Raw genomic sequence first — 5,837 nt, forward strand, 5'->3', positions numbered from 1 at the left:
CTGTTTATCATATGTCATTTTACGTAATCAGCTTCCGTCAATCACAGTGTGTCACACTATCTGTGCATTTGTGTCTGTTCCTCAGAGTCACTGTATCTTATCTGTTGAAGCTGCAAGGTAAGCTGCCGTTTGCATTTACGCGGGGAAGACAATCATTGAAGAATAATTTCAGAGGCAAAAAAAGCTTGGTGATGAAAGCACATCTAATTCAGTCAGTTGCTCGGCTATTAATATTTAATAGACGTTCCCATTGAAGAGCCACATGTATTGCATGATGCAGAACACTACCTGAAACAAATGTGAACAAAACCATGTCTCTCCTCTAGCCATGTTTAAATTTTAAACTCGTTCATGTTATTGAAGCTTTTGTAAGTAGTGAGATAGGAAATGCCTTTGATCTTCAGTCCCATATGGCTGTGGGTTTCCTCTACACAACCAGTGTGACCAAGTGGTTGAACACATTATTTTCAAATGGTTTTACTAGTGTATTTTGACAAACAGACTTGACACGCGTGTTACAATGTAATTACACATTTATTACATTGTAATATACATTTATGTAAATATGCAGTTATTACATTGTAATATACATATATTAATGTAATTACGCAGTTATTACATTGTAACAGTAATTTAGAAGATATTTCGGTAGTGTTGCTTTTATCTGTTGCCCTATACGGTGTGACCGAGGCTTATCTCCTGAGAGAGCATGGAGTAGAAGATCCCCAAAACCAGGAAGAAAAGATCATTTTCTGTTGAATGCAGAGGAAGCATTTAGAACTCTTGAGGAGATTTAGCCGTCTTACCTATGAGAAAAATCAATAGCGGTAAAGACTACAATGAGACTGTATTGTCGGAAAGCTCAGGAGATATTCCGTGAGGAAACACATACGCTTTCGTCTCTTTCTTGTGCTAATAGGACTACCTTAATAGTTAATGACGTGTCAGAGAGAAGTCAGCAGGAAAAAAAGAGGGAATGAAAAGGTCAACATTCTAGAATTTGAAGGAAAAGTTTTGCAGAGTTCACACATATAATGAGCACTGTCATAACAACCTCCCCCGAATTTCTCTAGCAAAAGCCTTTTATCAGATTTATTATGCCCAGGATGCCAATAGCAATTTCAGTGTTCTTGTAAAACGCTAACTCTGTAGCTGCTAGTTCTTGGAAGCAGGACCAATTAGACGGCGGCTGCTGGCACCAAAATAGCAGTGGTTCTCAGGTCTGTCTCACTGGCTTTGAGTCTTTTATTGTTGTAATGGAGGCTTTGTTTTCATTACGCGCTTGTTTGGAAGTCATTAGGTAATTAAACATGACAAATGAATGCACTGGCGTGGTCTGAGCCAATGCAGGGAATCTCGATACCTTAAAAACTGGCCCATCAGTGTTCATAAGCTTCAAGCGTTGATCGCATGGCTGACATTTCCACAAGCTACAGATTAATGTGAACCACTTGGTGGCAGCATTGGATGGTGTCGGTGCATGTTTGACATGGGATTTGATGCTTTTTTTTAAAAAACCTTTTCCAGAGATGTTTTATTCAATTCGCTCCGTGTCAAGGGAGGTTTATTGCTCTTAAAAAGTATCAAACCAAATCCATCAGAAAATTTTATTCTTCTGTATTCTCCGTTTAAAATAGGCACTCATAGATAGTCGGATGGATGGTTAGGTAGATGGGTGGATGAATAGAATGACAGAACAATGGAACGAATGAAGATGGATAAATAAATAGACACTTAAGTTAATGTTATGTAGCAATATTACGTCAACAAACTCACTTTTTTAAAACTGCAAAGTCTCTGAACATTCTCTCTGTCTTACAGGAATTTTTTTTATCTTAATGCAATGTGTTCTTCCTGCCATTTCAGAATGTGTGTGTGTTACAGAAAGCGTAGGCAGGGCCAGAGCTGCGTGTTCAGTTTTCAGCATAATGCTGCTGCGTGCAGGGCCTAGTTAATATTCAGTCCATCCTGACCCATTTGAGGACTGCTGGTACTTCCTGAGTTGTCATGCCTCAGTTCAGTGCTGTAGGCTTCTTTTCAGCTCTCTAAATAGCAGCATGTCACTGCTGCTCTGCCAACACAATGAAACCAGGCCAGCTCGCCTCCGCCTTCTTTCCACTTTCATTATTACCATTAAAGTAGCCAATTTGCATGGCCAGTGGTTTGGCTGACCCCTAGTGGAGGCCAGCTCTGCTGTTCTGCCTTTAATTTCTACCTTTTAATTTTTTTATTTTTTTGTGTATGTGTTTAGTTCTACACTTGGCCATAATTTCCTTGTTTGACGAGGAGGCCACTTCTCTGCTCTCACAGTTTCTTTTTTCTTTTCTTTTTCTACCCACTGGCAGAAGAAAATTAGGATTTATCTAATTTAATTTAGGAGTTTGGCTATTTGTCTGGACAGGAATTAATCAGTTGGAAAACAGTCAGTTTGTCTTGAATTAAAATTCACTAAATTAAAATTCAACTAAAATTCATTTTTAGTTGCTCTTACTTGATTTTTATTGCGTATAACAAAAATTGTAGTTTTAGCAGATCTACGTGTCTTTCATTATTAATACATTAACAGTAGTCAATTGTAGGAATTATTAAACAAAAATACTAATACTAAAAAAAACTGCTTAAATAAAATTACCTGATGAAGCAGCTGTCATTTGAATGTTTCAGTGTGATGTTGCAGTGGTCCGGTGGTATAATTTGGAGCCCCAAGGTGTAATTATGAGTTCTACAAGGACATGAATGCTTTTTACAAGTCAAAGTCTTGTAATTGCAGTAATTCCGGCATGTATTTAAATCACTTTTTGTTCAAAATATACATTTTAAACCTTGCCATGTGGCTTCTCCTACCTCTAGATCTTCCAACTTACTAAGGTGTGCTACATGTTTAAATGATCAGAAGATCAATTTTAATTGCCGGATGAAGAAATTGATGGAGGCACCAAATCCCTTGGAAAATTATTATTATTATTTTTTTTTTGTTGTTGAGAAAACAACCATCTAGAAACCAACCAGAACACTCTAACAGGTACATACCATTGTAAAAACAAACAATCTGAACACCTTGGTAACAATACTCTGACTTTGTGACCACCAATTTTTTTCTAGAGAAAAAAAAAAAAAATAATATATATATATATATATATATATATATATATATATATATATATAAACCTGTCATTATGTCCTGACAGTAGAATATGAGACAGATAATCTGTGAAAAAATAAAGCTCCTCAGTGGTCCTATTGCCATTTGCAGTTACAGACTGCTCCCGGTAAGAAAACAACCAATCAGAGCTACGGTCCTTAACTTTGTTTGTGTTCAAAATGTAGAAAAATGTATATAATAAGCGAGTACACCATGAATCCATTTTCCAAACCGTGTTTTTAGTTTGTCCTGAATCACTAGGGTGCACCTATAATAAGTGTTTATATTCTGACTATTTTAGATTGCTTCGGGGGCACCGTGGCGGAGTAACCCAGTACCTTTGTGTTCCTTCATAGACATAAACAGAGAGAAGTAGCTCCGGCTACAATGTTCTTGCGCAAGACGCAAGCAGTTCTGTTTCTTAACCGCTAGAGCGTCAAAAGTTACCGACTGCAGCTTTAAATGTGTATATTAATATATGTTAAAAGTTAATGCTCAATTGCGTTTGAAAATAATCCATCTATCCAATAATCTACCCATCTACACTAAACCCTACCCTAAACATAACTGATACTGTTTTTAAAAGCTGTTTGCTGAAGCAACAATGCCATTTTAGCTTTCCTTGTACAAGTCTCTGAGGTTATTTAGTGACGCTTGTTTCACAGGACCCATACCCGAGTGCAGGGCTGTACCGGATGAGCTATGGAGCAGGTTTAATTCATCAGAAAGCCATTTAAATGGAGCTGGTTATGTTATACAGAATTCACAAATGGGGCTATGATACGTGTTTTGAAGTCAATTCATTCAATCAATAATCTGCCCCTTTAGTCATATTTTGTGGGAAAAGGACTTAAAGTTGGTGTTTTAGTGTGACCTAGTGCTCAACTGCAGTGAGTTGTATGTGTATAGGCAAGTTATTGGAGTTTTACCAAATTGTAGGTAAAGGCAGATTTTCCCAATGAGTCATGTTGAGATTTATGTTGAGCTGCTGAATATCCATCGTGTCTTCCAAACCCCCTTAACTGTGTAAGGGAAACAGGTCAATTTAGCTCAAAGGGAATCATTTAAGATTTTAAAGGGAATTTGAACAGAATCACTGTTTCACGGCTGTTCACGGAGACGCGCCTGCGGTTCAGTGAACGAGCCGTTTAACATCAAATCTGCGCTGGATACTAATATCCAAACTATAGTGAAAACACTATCAATTAGCACAGTAACAAGATCGGCAGTTTAAGACATTAACTTGTAAGCACAAAACACAAGATACTTCTCTTTTCAATATGAATAAGGCTTTATTAGATAAATCTAAGACATATAAACTAATCTAACACATAAACGCACGCACACACACATTCACACAAGTTGCAGGAAGGTCGAAAGTTAGGGAAAGATGAGTTTAAGAGAATGGAAATATGGAATCCCAAGTTAACAGCAATACGTTAAATTGCATAGACATGAACAACCATCAATCACGTAATTAGCGCTCGCATTGAGTTCCTCAATGGGGTTAAAATTATATTAGATACACCAGCACAACAAATATCTGGGGATACGTTGCCTTCGTTTGCTGTGAAAGGGACTCCAGTTGAAAGGGGTATCCCGGTGTCGCTGATTGGCTTGAAGTTCAGTAGTGAAGTGACGTCTTGGGAAGCCCGTGGTTGTTGGGCGTTGGCTGAAAGTGCAGAGTCGTGTTCGCTGGTTGAAGTTGAATGGACGTTACAAAACTTAACTCAGAACACGAAACTCTCAAACGGAAAAGAAAAGAAATAACGTTTGATGAGACTAGGTTGTTTTCTTTCTCATCGTGGCATAGTAGCAGCAGGCAGGCACGCTGGAACCGCGCTCAAAGAACAATGATGACTAACCGCATGACTGATAGCACAAGCAATGCTAGAACTAAAAGCCGACATGGCTAATAGCAGCAGCTAGACTAGAACTAAAAGCAAAAATTTAATCGTATCCAAAGTATTTAAACTTTCCTGTTGGCCACCCCTCAAATGTTGCCTTGACCAATCAGATATGTTCTTGGGGTGGGTATCATAAATCATTTGTTTATCTTACCAAGCATGTGGTTCTTGCCTCACAGGGTCTAATTTTGGACATGATTCCTATAACATGATTATGATATATTTTACAAATAAATGATTGTCAGGACAATATCAAGCAAGAAAATGCGATTATTTCAATACTAGACATGACTATGTATCCTATAGTTATCAAAAGACATACACAATAAGTGATTATACATGATAGTCAAATGTGTGGGTTACACGTAAATGAATATGGAGTTAAGCAATGGAATGATTCATTCATAAGTCTTTTTTTAGTTCATTCTGGTCCATATATAATGTATAAAAAGCGTTTCTTTGCCATTCTCTGGCAAAGGACTTTTCTGTGAAGACAAAGGTTTAAAGGCCTTCCCCCTTAGGAATTTCAGTCTGGTTTCACTGGCTGGGGGGGGGGGGAAGTCAATGCAAGTATTTAACTTGATCTCCTGGGTTTACATGTGATGTCCAGCGTTGCATTCCAATCACGAACAATAAATTTGACAATCTCTTCTTCGAATTAAAATTGTCAATAATTGTTATATTGGTGTTAATGTTGAAAGCTGTTGTGTGAACAAGTTGGTTGGTTGGTTATCTTGCTTGGTTCTTGTGGCACTAGAACTGATTTATGACTTCCTGAGGAATTCAGC

This window comes from Carassius auratus, chromosome 35 (genome assembly GCF_003368295.1).
Source record: "Carassius auratus strain Wakin chromosome 35, ASM336829v1, whole genome shotgun sequence".
In the NCBI taxonomy this organism is placed as follows: domain Eukaryota; kingdom Metazoa; phylum Chordata; class Actinopteri; order Cypriniformes; family Cyprinidae; genus Carassius; species Carassius auratus.